The sequence below is a fragment of the Enhydra lutris genome, unplaced genomic scaffold (genome assembly GCF_002288905.1).
Source record: "Enhydra lutris kenyoni isolate GAN:26980312 unplaced genomic scaffold, ASM228890v2 scaffoldscaffold29, whole genome shotgun sequence".
NCBI lineage: Eukaryota > Metazoa > Chordata > Mammalia > Carnivora > Mustelidae > Enhydra > Enhydra lutris.
This window is the reverse complement of record NW_019154113.1, coordinates 10,557,119-10,571,982: the sequence shown is the minus strand read 5'-3', so window position 1 is coordinate 10,571,982 and position 14,864 is coordinate 10,557,119. Positions and strand designations below refer to the sequence as shown.

Genomic DNA, 14,864 nt, shown 5'->3' with positions numbered 1-14,864 from the left:
AAGATGTGAATGCATCCATAGTGTGAAGCCCTCAAACGTACACGTAGATGGAAATGCCCTTTGAATTCCATCTCCCTCCTGCCCTGCAATCCCACTGGACTCCCCGCCCCCAGGATAACATTTGTTACCTTCATGATTTGATTTGTTCACTTTTTCTGTTTCTGTGCCTTTACACACACACACATGTGCACACATGTATATATATATATTTTTTTTAAACAGTTTTTTTCAAAGATTTTATTTATTTATTTATTTGAGAGAGAGAGAATGAGAGAGAGAGCATGAGATGGGGGAGGGTCAGAGGGAGAAGCAGACTCCCTGTCAAGCAGGGAGCCCGACGTGGGACTCGATCCCAGGACTCCAGGGTCATGACCCGAGCCGAACGCAGTCGCCCAACCAACTGAGCCACCCAGGCGCCCACACATGTATATTTTTAATTAAAATACTCTAATGGCCGTGTTATTCTGCAGTAAGCTTTTTTTGTGCTTCACTAAAGATGTCTTCAAGATTGACCATGTTTTTCTATGTAAATGTATCTCCTTTCTTTTAAATACCACATAATATTCCATAATAGGATATGTTGTTCATCTGTTTCTCGACTGACAATGCTTTTTCCTTCTTAGGAATATATATATGATACTGTGATGAACACCTCGAGTATGTTTTCATACACAGATGAGACTATATCCTACAAAAACTAGCATGTGCTTAAGAGCAGACAGCCTGACGAGACTGTCTGGGCTCAAATCCTGCCCTTCTCCATTTATTGTTGTTTGATTTAGGAAATGTTCCTTGGCCCCTCTGTGACTTAGTTTCCTCAGCTCTAAAATGAGGATAGTAATATTAACCTTTGTTACAGGCTATTGGGAGTATTGAATGTAGTAACTTCTTTAGTACTTAAAACTATGTCTGGCTTCTAGCGCTTCATGAAAGCTAACTGTCTTCACCAGCTAGGACAGAACCTGGAGATGGAAGTCAAGATCCAGGGGATACACATTGTTAAATTTAAAAGATCCTGGCAAATTGCCCTCTAGGAGGTGCAGAATATGCCCTCTCTTACAGTATGTTTACAATTTCCCCACTTCCTCACTGTCGAGTATCTACTTTCCCATTCTTAGTTCTTGGCAATCTCATAGGTTGGGTGTTGACTCTCCTTGTTTTAATTTGTACTTTGTGGATTATCACGATCACAAATATGGTCTGGTCATTCATATTGCCTTATTTTGTGAGTTTCTCTCTATCTTCTGTCTAGCTTTCAACTTTTTCTTCTCTCTGTTTTTAATTCTTTTAACTTTCAGCATTAATGGTTGTTTGTTACAGGTTACAAGTATTTTTTTTTTCTCTCAATCTTTTGCTTATCTTTTATTTTTATGTTATTTTTATCCTTCAGAGATTTTACATTTCTTTACAGGCAAATATATTTGAGATTTCTTTATGGTATTTTTAAAAAATTTGTTTAGTAAGAAAGACATTCTATTCTAAGGAATTGAGTGTCTCCCCTAGACCCTTCCCTCTGTCCTCAATGTCTGCTAGCTTTTCTTTCTCATTCTTCCCATGACTTTTTCCTTTCAGGGAGAATTCCTCCATTTGGCCTTCCAGCTTTCTCATTTTCTTGTCCATGTTATAAACTCTTGCATTTTAATAAATCCATGTCTTATGTTATTGTTAATGATTTGACCAGGTAACATTTCACACCTGAAGTAACATTGAGGCAACAGTCATGAACCAGTGTGAAGTGAACTCCCACAAAAATCCCAACTCTTGCTCTCAATTTGCACAGTGTCCCATGGGTGCTTCTGTCAAACTAAGATCTTCATCGAGCTTGTTCTGTGAAAGCTTATCTGGAGTGGGAAGTGTGTTCCATGGAGAGTGTATTTAACTTTCCAAAGAAGAAAGTATTCTAAACCTTTTAAAAAAACATGGTTTTTGTTTTGTTTTGTTTTGTTTTGTTTTAAATTTTGGAACTCCGCTAATAGTTTGTAACTTTGGGGATGAGTGCAGACCCTGGACTACTTCTACAAACCAGCTCCTCTCTTTCTAGTGGACCCACCATCTCTGGATCTTTCTCTCAGTGGTCTGGCTCCACCACCCTTGACATATCCTAATGATGCCCTTACTGCACATTCCTAGTAGATGGCAGTAAACTTAGTAGATGATGAAGAAGGCATCGCACATATCAGAAAATTACCAGAAGAATGGGGTGTGTATGTTTCTGCTCCATACCTTTGCCCTTTTAGAGACAAAAGAGAAACTGTCATCTGTACTATCATCCCAGCCATTGTCATCTCTGAATAGTTTCATCAGAGTTAAACATCATATGACTTTGGCTTTATCTTGTGTAAACTCAATATGATCCAAATAAAATACCTAGTAAGGCATCTAGGTCATCAACTGTGCTGTTCCAGCACCTCTATCTTTTGGAACCAGTAGTGACTGTTCTTGTCTGTTTTCTTTTATTTACTGGGAAAGTTCATCATTATTGAGAAAATATCTCTCTCCCAGGCAGTTCTTTTTCTGTACTTGGAGGTATGGTGTGCCTTTCTACATGGTGACTCTATAAATTTCTGCTTGATTTTCATAAGCATTATGTTAGTGATCAGGGAAATGTTCCAGAGACCCCTCAAGGCAGGTAGCATTCAAGTGGGCACTGTTGATTTAGGCAGGGATCGGAACGACCATCATACATGCTCCCACTCCTGACTCCTTGCCTGGGACGGACATTCTTTATCAGTACAATGATAATTTCTATGCGACCCACAGCATCAGAATTTTATCCAACACAGTCCTTTGAACCAATAGTTTTCAAATTTGAATGAACACAAGGGTAGCCTGGAGGGCTGATTAAAACACACATGGCCCACCCCCAGAGTTTCTGATTCAGCAAGTCTGGGTGGTGTGGGGGTGGGGAGACCAAGGATTTGCATTTCTAACAAGTTCAGGGCAATTCTGAATGGGTGGCCCAGGAAACACACATGAGCACCGTTGTTCTAGGCAACTGCCATCCACCAGTACGTGTTGGCACGTGAGAACAAGCACTAGCTTCTCCTGAAGAGCAGAGTCTCAATTCTCTATTAGGCACAACATCTCCTTTTCCTGAGGCTTTACCTTGTTCCTTCTTTGCTCTCCAGTGCTCTTAGTTTGTATTCTCTGAACATAATTTAATTTGATATTAGCCTGATTAACACAATTCGATACAGAGAACTGTTTGATATGCCAAAATACTAAATACAAAAGGATTTTTGAATTATCCACAAATTACCGTTATTTATTCTATGAAACATGTCCTCCAGTTCTGTGGATATAAGCTGGATAGCCAATTGATACATTATGAAATATCCTTCAAGATTCATTCAGATGCCACTTCTTCTTCTTCTTCTTCTTCTTTTTTTTTTTTTTAGATTTTATTTATTTGAGAGGGAGAGAATGAGAGAGAGAGAACACAAGAGGGGGGAGGGTCAGAGGGAGAAGGAGACTCCCTGCTGAGCAGGGAGCCCGATGTGGGACTCAATCCTTGGACTACAGGATCATGACCTGAGCCGAAGGCAGATGCTTAACCAACTGAGCCACCCAGGCACCCCCAGATGCCACTTCTTTGTCTGTTTATCACAGACACAAGTTCTCTCTCATGGCAAGCCTATAAAAATGTTACCTCCATGAAACATACACTTTTACTCTTAACTGGATAAATGACCAAGTTGCTGTATTAAGATATTAGCGCTCTATTAGCTGAATGGCGGTTTTATTCATCTTGTATATCCTACAGTGCCACAGTGATGGTTTACACATAGAATGCTTCCTTAAGGAAATCCACCAGGAGCTTAAAGAAAAGGAATGCTAAAGACTGTAGTAGGAGGGGAAAACATCCTTCCCAAAGGGAAGAGAATTCGGTCACTCACTCCCTCCTTCAGTTAGCGAGCATGGTTGAGTACCTTTCATGAGATGAGCGCTGCACTGCTTCTCTCCTAGGACCCAATGGTGAAAGTTACGGAAGAGATTCAGATGATTTTGGAAATTCAGGACCTCATACAGATTACCTGCTTCAAAGGCCAATCCAACAGAAGCTTGAATTCTGGAGACTGAAGTCCAGAGACTATGTGACCTACCAAGGTCACACAGGGACACGGTGTGTGAGGGAGCTCTCTGCATAGCCTGGGTGGCTCGGTGGGGCAAGGAGAGGTTTGGACATTATAGCCTATTTCCCAGCTTGGGACCTCCTATGGCAACTCCCTCAACCTCTCTGAAGTTGAGTTTACCCATCAGTAAAATGGGCATGATGTCATGATGCCATTATAAGGCAGTGGAGTCATTAGAATGAACAAAAAGGAAGTAGATGTAACATAGAACCATACATATAGAAAACACTCAGTAAAGGATAATGAGTGTTATAATGTTTTTTTTTTTTTAAGGTTTTATTTATTTATTTGACAGAGAGAGACACAGCAAGAGAGGGAACACAAGCAGGGGGAGTGGGAGAGGGAGAAGTAGGCTTCCCACCTAGCAGGGAGCCTGATGCAGGGCTCGATCCCAAGATCCTGGGATCATGACCTGAGCTGAAGGCAGATGCTTAATGACTGAGCCATCCAGGTGCCCCATGTGTTGTTATAGTTCTTAATGAATAATAGTAATGAGGATAGCCTATATTCCTGACTCCCAGTGAAGAGCTTGTTCCTCTGTTCCACATCAATGTCCCCATCAGTGACCTTGGAACTGGGTCCTTCACCAGTCTCAGTTTGTTGCACCCCCGTGCCCTCTCTTTATGCTCCAACTACAAACATAGGAGTTTGTTTATATTTTGTTTTCCTGATAGTGAATCATAGTGAATCATGTATTTAATGTTTAAGCCTCAAGCAGAATGGGTCAAATGGACCAGATAATGATTTTCCGTTACGACAGGTCGGCCTTTGGAATATCGTTGAGATGTTTTGGGTCCTTGGCCCTGGAGGGACTGCTCTGGGATACCGAAGTCAGTTGCACAGTGTCATTTTTGAATGTTTAGGGAGAAAAACCATTTTTTTTGATGAATCATCCTCTGAGGAAAGAGTTTGGTATTTTCTTTAGATTGTTGTGTAATCAGTATCGCTTATGTAACTTTCTGTCTAGGATGTGGTTGGCAACTTTTTCTGTCCAGGGCCAGAAAGCAAATATTTTAGGATTTATGGGTCATAAGGGCTCAGTGACAGCTACTTACCTCTTGCTGGTATAGCGCCAGAAGAGCCATTATCTTTAGATCCATTTTAATGATTCATTTCCTTTTTGGTCACAGAGCTGCATCACTGAAGAGGAAAGAGAAGAATCATTGACAGTGTGACTCTCAGGTGCCGATAATCCATTGTACAAAACTGACAGAAGTTATCCAGAGTGGTATATCACATCTGGTGTATTATTTAATGTTTTCTAAAGTGAAAAATGTTAGCAGCTTTCCAAAAGGCCAAATAGAAGTAATTCTTGGTTCGGATTAGCATCTAAAGATAATATGCAAACTCACGGTCATGATTAGGTTGGACTCTACAACTTTATTTACCAAAACAAGCCGTGGGCTGGATTTGACCCATGGGCCAAAGTTTGCCAACCTGCATCTTAGAATACTATGTTCTGATTTTGGAATTTGGCTCTCAGAAACTGCTTTTTAGTGGAGCAGAGTAAAAACTTGATTTAAAATGAAGAAGTTGTCATCTAAATTTGGGAAAGCTCACACTTTCAATTGCAGTAGCTAGGAAACATTTCAGTAAAATGACCTCAAATGAAAGAAAAATGTCTGGGGATATTAGGTGGTAAAAGGCCATTTTTTTCTATATATTTTTTTTTATTGGGCAGTAAAGTGACAAGTCATGGTATCTAGGAAAAGACATTTCTGACATCCCCCAGGAAACGGGCTTACAAGGAGCTTACAAGGCTTGTCACTGAGGATTGGAAACTTTCAGTCGGTTGACCCGTCCGAAAACAAGTGGGAGGCAGGTTCTCAGACCCCAGAGCACCTCTCTTCATTATGATACCATCAGCCAGGCCTGGATGGTAGACTTTTTTCGTGTAAAGAGTGCTGTGGACATTTTATCGAAATCTCTCATTTCTCCGGCTCAAACACAATGCTGGTTTTTTAAATAGACTATCAAGGTGGAATTTTGAGATTTTCTGGGGTTTTGGGTGAAGTTGGTTCAACTTTACACTTGAGAATTATTCTTTGGGCAGAATTAGGAGGGAGCTCTGGCTTCGGAACAATGGGCAGGTTTAGCCATCAGAGGGTCTTTTGTTGTCAACTGGTCTTTCCCTTGTACAGAATATGTGTTGTGTGTGGGGGGGGCTGTATGCCACGTGCACTGAACAAACCCAACAAAGCCTACAGGTCATTCCAAAGCACTGACGTTAGTGGGTGGCCAGTAACTCCCTGCCATGGACATGTCTCTACCTGCAGCCATCATCCTGGATATAAGAATAGCACCTGGGAGGCTGAGAGGGTTTGATGAGGTTGTGCTAGCAGTGTGGCCCCATTTAGAAGATTGCCCCCTACAGGTCGTTTTCTAGATCTTCATGAATTTCCTTCCATTCCCTGGCAGGTGGTGTTTTAGCCTTGCCTGAACTCGGTCCAGTATTGGGGAGCTCGGTCCTTATTAAATAGCCCTATTCTTTCTGCTGAGCACATGGGATGCTGTAGTGGTGTTTCTGGAATGAGCCTACTTGAATGCTGTAAATGTCCAGGCATTGTCTTGAGCTCATCTTCCTGAGCAATCTGAGGGAAAGCCCAGAATCCCCACCTCTCTGCTCTCTCCCAGATACTGCCTGTGGCCTGTGGGTATGTCTTTGCCTAAGCCAGGCTCCCGCCTTGTTATCTTTTTTATTTTTTATTTATTTATTTATTTTTGCTCTACTTCCCTTTTCCTCATCCTCACTTCTTCCTTTATACTTCCCATTTCCTTCCCACTTTTTTTTTTTTTTCCCCTCTCTTGGAGGTTCTGCAGTCTGTAATATTTTTCACCAAAGAAGACACACACACACATACCCATTTTGGGTTCTCCATCTGAAGCTCATTTACTCTTGGGGGTCTTACCTTTCTAGATTGGTAAAGCACAAGGAAGATGGTGTGACCAATTTTAAGCCCTCCTACTTTATAATTAGGCTGATGCATAGGGAGAGTTTAACTTGGACTCTGTTTCACTTGGACGGAAAGGTGGTCAGGGAGATATTTTGGGGTCTTAAACCTGGCAGGGCTCATGCCAACAGCCTTGCTTTCTAGGCCTGGGGTGAGCACCGCTCTGTGACATGGGAAGGCCTCTTATCCTGGGAAGAATGCTCAGCTCAAATCCTGTTAAAACCTCCAGCATTAGTTTCTGGAAACCCAGAGCCCTTGTATTAAAAACCCTGCTTTTCCTTGATGTGAAGACAGAGAAGCCCTAGAACACTGTGTTGCTGATGCCCTCTGCTGGTCACTTTTCAGTGTTGCAAAAGTCCTTGGAAGGAGTTCAATGTAACATGATCCGGGCCACAAAAATCACTTTGGTTGGAGGCCTGAAGGCTGAGGGTTGATGGTGTTTTTTGAGGTGGGTTTTAGGTGATGAAAATTCAGGACCCATTCATCTAGCAAACTTCTCTTTCTCTCCTTTTCCAGCACAGGTAGGTGGTTGACCTTTGTTTTTAGTGCAGTAACAACTTCATTTGCACATTGCAGGAAGAATATGTTGGATAAGTCATTTTCCTCTTTGGAAAGAATCACTTAGACAAAAAATATAAGAGGTTCCACCAGTGTGAAAAGTCTGGCATGTGACAGGTGTTTAGTAATTACTGATCTTCTACCCCAAAATTCGAATGTCTAGTTCCTCTGTTTTCTGACCTCCTTTCCTTTTGCAATAGCAAAATAGGCTAATTTTTATCCTTTTAACTTTTTTATGATTATGTATTTCTTCTTTAAAAAGAAAAGATACCGTTGTATTAGAGCTAGCAAGATACCCATTGTCCTCTTTGCAGCTGTAATTGGGGGACAGATGGGGTGTTTCTAGAACCCTGTTCTTGGTGTTGTGTCCTGAGGAACAGCCATACAGCTTCCTGGCAGGTGTGTTCTGAGTGGTGTTAGCCTCCAGACAGCTCTGTGGAGCCTGAGCCAGACCCCCGGCAGTCTCTTCCATGTATCCTGCTTTGTCTGAAAAAACCATCTTTTGCTTTTGTGCCCTAATGTGGAGTTTTGGTGAATGCAAGTCCTGGACCCTGGGTGCAGACCCCCCTGGGTTTGGATGGTAACGCAGATGCCATCTAGTGAAGGTTGTGAGGATTCTCCTGGTGTGAATGCCTCGCAGGGACATGGGGGGTATGGGTGGGGTTGGAGGACACAGAGCAGCACACAGTAAACAGTACAGAGTATTGTGACTGTGTCCACTTGTCTTTATTCTTTTTTTTTTTTTTTTTTTTTAAACATTTTATTTATTTGAGAGAAGAGAGAGACAGTGAGAGAGAGCATGAGCGAGGAGAAGGTCAGAGGGAGAAGCAGACTCCCCGTGGAGCTGGGAGCCTGATGCGGGACTCGATCCCAGGACTCCAGGATCATGACCTGAGCCGAAGGCAGTCGCTTAACCAACTGAGCCACCCAGGCGCCCCCACTTGTCTTTATTCTTGTTGGCGTTTTATTTCGCATTATCTCTCTGGGAAGGGAAGGACTCACGGCATTTCTGCCAGTCCTATAATCATCTTTCTTCCCAGTTTCTTGATCATTTGTTTTACTGTTTACATATCCTTTGTTTTGTCTCTTTTTGGAATAGATTGTTTCCTTCCCTCTCTGACACTCTGCCCCCAGGTTGGGGGGCAAAGGGTGATGGTGGCGAAGGATGTTTTCTGAGACCAATTCCCACTTTGTGTTTCTGCAGCAGCAGACATGAAGGAGAAGCTCGTTTTTAGTGATTGGAATAAGGACTGTATTATGGGTTGATGGTTTAATTTCCCCATCTTAAATTTAATTCAGAAAATAGTGGCCAACTTGGCCAGTCATGGGATGGTGGACAGCATCCTCCTTGGTCACTCACTGGCTTTAACCTGCTTGATCATTTGCTTTTTTTTTTTTTTTTTTTTTCCCACCACACGTGTTTTTTTCCCATACGATCAAAATTCCATTTTGAGAAGAAATGAGAAGATGAATATAGTACATCATTCTTTGTTTAATCAATATTCCAGTTTCTTTCAACATTTTTATCCTAAGTAATAATGCACCATGCAAACATTGCTGTGCCTAAAATCTGGGCGTACGACTTTCTTTTTTATTCCTTTGCAGATGTGTTGTGTCCATTAATCTGAGCATTTCAAGGTTCTCATTATAGAATTGCAGCTGGCAATATCTCCCTCTGTTGCTCACCCACCAATAGCATGTTACATGGTCGACTTTCCACTTCTCACCTACGCTGTGTGTAGATTTTATCTTTGTTAATTTGATAGAGAAAAAGTATTTTATTTGTTTCAATTTCTATTAGTAATTTTGGTCCCTCAGATGCGTTTGGTTATGAGCTATTTGTTTCTCTTTTGTGCAAAACCCGTTCTATCTGTTACTGCCACTCATTCTTCTCTTCCCTAGATATGTTCCAGTATATTTTTCTAATTTCCCATTTGTCTTCTAAATTGTTTATAAAGTTTTGTTGCAAAATTCTTTTCAAGTCTTACAATCCTATTCTAGAGAGTTTCTTCCTTTGTTTTTATAAGGGCATTCTGTCTTGAAAGGGATACACACCAACCTATATTTATTCTCGTTGCTGGTTTTTTTGACATTTTTCTTTTATCTCTTTGATCTGTCTCAAGTGTATTTTTTATTTTCTGGCTCAGAGTAGGAACTTAGATTTACTTTTTGCCAAATGGCTATTTAATTAGCAAGGACTAAATATTCCTTTCCCTAATGATTTGATTGCCACTTTTTAATTGTGTATTAAAATGCAATACACATTAAGGTCGCTTCTTGGATTTCTCTTTGAACCCTGCAGATGTTTTGTTCTGTTTCTGTTCATATGCCAGCACCACACCAGTGTTACTGTATCAAAAGATCACAATCAGTACTCTTGCAAAATCTGGGGTTTGCTTCACGTTGGAGTACCTTCTCTGAACACCAGATGGCGTAAGAGCACTGGCTTGCTCTGCGCGAGCAACAGAAACCCAGCCCTCCAGTGTATGAGGTTGTCATTCAAGAGTCAACTTGAGACTTTCAGAGAGGCAGACCCCCGTCTGAAATCACAGGGAGTGGTTGGCTTTTCTCTGCTTGCTGGGGTGTGCTAACCTGCCAAGCTCCCTCAGCAAGTAAGTGGAGCTGATTTTTGAAACCCGTTTCTGTTGATCCCTTTCCTACTTTGATACAGAGCATCCTTGGTCGGCCGTGTTTGTCCGTAGAGCCTTTATGTGTTCCCACAATGGAACCCTTTCCTTGTACTTTGTTTTGGGGTTCTGTGCCTCCTGACCACCTTATTAGAAGGTCTTGGTACTCTCCTGTTTTATAGAGTCGGTTAAGCTCTTCCTTCGGGGGGATCCCGTCCCAATTCATAGGAAGTGCCTTGGACCAAGACCAGCATGTTTCCTATATCTGCTGCACATAACAAGCGGCCTTACATCCAACTGAAGATCATTGACTTGAACTTAATGTAGCATGTCTTCCATTTGGTGGAAGGGGGCTTCTCCAGACTGAGTGTTTTTTTTTTTTTTTTAAGATTTTATTTATTTATTTGACAGACAGATCACAAGTAGGCAGAGAGGCAGAGAGAGAGGGGAGGGAAGTAGGCTCCCTGCTGAGCAGAGAGCCCGATGTGGGGCTCGAGCCCAGGACCCTGAGATCATGACCTGAGCCGAAGGCAGAGGCTTTAACCCACTGAGCCCTCCAGGCACCCCCAGAGTGAGTGGTTTTATCAGTTGCTCATTTCTGTGTCAATACAACACGGTCCCCATTGCATGCTGTGTTTTCAGGAGTTCTGTTTCCTTACTCCGTTTCATCGTGAGGTTGATCTGGTGTGTTCTGCTGCAGGGTGTGTGGGCGTTTTATACAGAGAATTAAGTTCAGAGGGGGCATCCGTATATATCTGTACGTCCTGTGATTTTCTTGTGGCGTAGTTGAGATTGCCGTCCCATCATGCCATCATCACACCCCAGACACACCTGGCACGTTGAAGTTGAGGCAGAGAACACAGCATGTGACAGTGAAGGCGATTATTCCAGAAGCCATCCCCGTGTAACCAGCTACCACAAAGCTTAGCAACCCCAAACCACCCCATGCTTGTGAATTCTGGGGGTGGGAATTTCCACAAGGCCCGCTGTGAATGGCTTCTCTTTGCCACATGCCGTCTGCCATCTCTGCTGGGAAAACTTGAAGGTTGAGAATGTCTCACCTGTTGGGAGTGATTATCTGGGGGCTTGAAGCCCTGTTTGTGCCAATGTTGGGAACCTACTGGAAGACCAGGTCTGTTCCACTCGAGGCCGCTCTGTGAAACACCGTGGCTCAGAGTTATCACGCCTCTGATGTGGCAGCCAAGTGTAGGGCACAAGGCAGGAGCTGGATCCCCCCGTGTGGCCCAGCCTTGGAAGGAAAACCGTGTGACTTTCTCCACGCTGCATTGGCTGGAGCCGTCATCCTGACTCAGAGGGAGGGGACAGGTGAGGCTTTAAAGTTGCTCTAGTTACGAAGACTTCACACGGATGTGGATCTGAGTCTGAGGCTTGGCTCTGAGAACTCACTAACTTTCCTTGTCTTTCAAACAACAACATAAATAATGCTGTCCCTTCCAGCTTTGGGAGGATTAAATGAGAGCATGACCGCCATGAATGTCATTGCAAAGCTCCCATCCTTTGTCTCTTCTCCGTGGAGGCTGCTGTCTCTTTCGTTACATTTAAACTTACGCTCCCAAACAATAGCCTGGGCTGAGGACATTTTTAGGATTTGTATAAACAGAAGGGAGAAAATTAGGGTATGAATAATGGTGCGTGCTTTGGTAGTGTGGATATCTGGAGCTCCCAGCGGTGAGAACGTACAGATCTGGTAGCTTGTGCTCTCTGCAGAGATGCTGGGCAGGTGTATTCATGGGTCATGTGACTCCCTCTTGTCTTCTTTTTTGCCTTCACCCACTTTATAGTCTCTTCACATGGCTGCGTCCTGGTCACTGCCTCCCCTCTCCTTTTCCACTGTTGTTAGGTCTTTTTCTAAGTTTATCTGGGTCCTTCGTAGTTTGACATGACAGGGACAGTCATAACTGGTGCAGGAAGCAGAGGTTCACACCCCTGCATGCTTTGGACCAAAACTATGGCTGTAAACATTGCTCAGTGGCCACTTCGCCAAAAGCCAATTTGTCCAATAATCTGTTCACCAAATGGCCCATTTACCAATTTACTGAAATTGTCAGTATACTGATAATGTTTTCCTTTAATCCATATTTATAAAATGGTATGTATAAAGTTATGAGAAATTTTAAACACAGCTGAAGGCTGCTGGGTCATATTTGTTAATTGGTTTATGAAGACAGAATGAAAACAGAATTTGAAATATTTGATTTGTGTCAGTCCAAAAATAAAATAAAATGAGATAAGATAAAATAAAATAAAGGGGGAGTGACTGGACATGCCATGGCCTAGACTGCAGAGCCCGGAAAGGGGATAAATGACAGGACAGAAAAGGAGAAGATATTAGGGGGAAGATGGATAGGGAGCAAAGCCTGGTTGTGGGGTAGGTGGGCCTGAGGAACGTTTAGGGAGGCCGTGATGCAAGGGGGAGTCTGAAGATCCCAGAAGGACTTTACTTCCAACAGCTCTATTAGGTCCCACTCACTTAATCCATATAAACTTATAAATAGTCAAAAATAAGCAAATTTTGGTTGAACTTCATAAATAGTTAAACAAGTTTTGATAAAACTGGTTAAGTTCGGATCATTGATCCCACTGTAAGGTGGTCATTGGAAATTGTTTCCGATACCAGATTTTGGTAAATGGCTTTACCACCACGTTGCAGGGTCCCATGTCGCATGGGCAGGTGTTGAGCAAAGTGCCATTGAGGCATTACACATGGCAGGCTCCGTTAGAGGAGAGGAGTCCGTCATATTCAGGAGAAAACTTCAGGAATAGCTCAACTAAGATGTGCTAAGTGGCAGAACACATACAACAAAACACTAAAATGGTTGGGTAGGAAACTGTTCTTTTGTGCTTGGTAACAAGAGAACAGCTCCAGGAAGCATGCAGCCACCATTTTGCAGAATGATGAGGGCGAGGGTGATTCTGAGAATAAGCATGTTCCCTTCATTTAATTGTAGTGGGTACAATGGGGCTTGGAATTCGGCTAGACTTGACCATAACTGCTATCTTAAGTAATACAGAGTTTGCTCTACAGAGGAAAGGCTGTTTCTTTTCTTTCCCATATGACTGAGGAGGAATGCCCGCTGAATTCCCCTAAACGCCCACTGTGGTTTCTGAAAGTCAGAACTTGACGTGCAAATCTGAGCGTCCCCGCTAGGGGGCAGCAGCAGCTGTTCAAAAATCCTCACTGGCTGTTTTTCTGGGAATCCGTTCTGGCTCTTACTTTGGCAGCCTCAAAGAAAGTCAGAACTTATGGGTCCCCTATAAAAATGGCCCAGCCTCGGTTCTTTTTCTGCCAAGAAGAGAAATTCTAAATATGTGTAATATTGGAAAGATTCTAAGTGCATGCTTATAAATAGTTTGATTAGTCACTTATTATTCTTAAGCCGGAGGATAAGAAAAACATCAAATTTATACTTTTCATGTTTCCAAATGCTGTTTACACAGGATGAGTTCATTGATGTGTATTTCAATTTCCCTAAAGACCTGGCAAATAATTGTTGTCTTGTGTCCACTCTTGAGATCGCCTAACCAAAGTTATCAGATATTAAAATAATGTGAACTTAATGTAAACATGTGGAGATAATTTCTTTGCACAAACAAATAACTTCTCTGAGAAGTGCATTTAATTAGGAAACTTTTCTAGCCTGACAACCTTTCTTTTGTATGGCTGACATGTTTTTGCTTGGCCAATGAACTTTGCTGATAGCAAATAAGGAGGTTCTTGCCTACAAATATTATGTTTGCATGGATTTTTATTTTGAATGAGGAATGCTAGTTTTTAAAAGGCATATTTTATTTATATGCACAAATATACACATAAATGACCATTGAGCTGATTTGTAGAAATATATTTATGGGCACAAAGGAGACTGAAATGTTATTGACCGAAGAAAGCAAGTAAAAATATATGAAGGCTTATTCTTTTTTTTAAAGATTTTATTTATCAGAGAGAGGAAGAGAGAGAGAGAGAGAGAGAGGGCACACGGTGGGGGAGAGGCAGGGGGAGAGGAAGAGAGAGAACCTCAAGCAGACTCCCTGCTGAGTGCAGAGCTCAACATGGGGCTTGATCTCACCACCCCGAGATCATCATCTGAGCTGAAACCAGGAGTCAGAACCTCAACTGACTGAGCTATTCAGGCGCCCCAAGGCTGGTTCCTTTTTTTACCCCAAAAGATTTTATTTATTTGTCAGAGAGAGGAAGAGAGAGAGCGAGCGAGCAAACACACGCAGGGGTAGTGGCAGGCAGAGGCAGAGAGAGAAGCAGGCTCCATGCCGAGCAAGGAGCCCGATGTGGGACTGGATCCTAGGACCCTGGGATCATGAGCTGAGCTGAAGGCAGCGGCTTAACCGACGGAGCCACCCAGGTGCCCCTCCTTTTTTGTGAAGTGCTTGAGTGTGTGTGTAAAGTCTGGGTGCATATCACTGTATTACTAGACTGTAGCAATTTTCTTTCTTTTTAGTGCATCTTGAATTTCTGCTTCTCGACCATGGCCATGAGTTACAGTATAAAAAAGCAAAGAGAAGTTTGTAATTATAGCTTCATTGCAGACTTATTTTATTTGCATATTAGATTGATTCTT

The 14,864-nt window shown here is 42.4% G+C and overlaps 1 protein-coding gene across 2 annotated transcripts in view; it reads left to right on the top strand.

The window, feature by feature from the left end:
- Positions 1 to 14,864, top strand: part of LOC111152600 (multiple C2 and transmembrane domain containing 2) — a 180,962-nt gene that overhangs the window by 16,572 nt on the left and 149,526 nt on the right. The gene's annotated exons all lie outside the window — the stretch shown is intronic.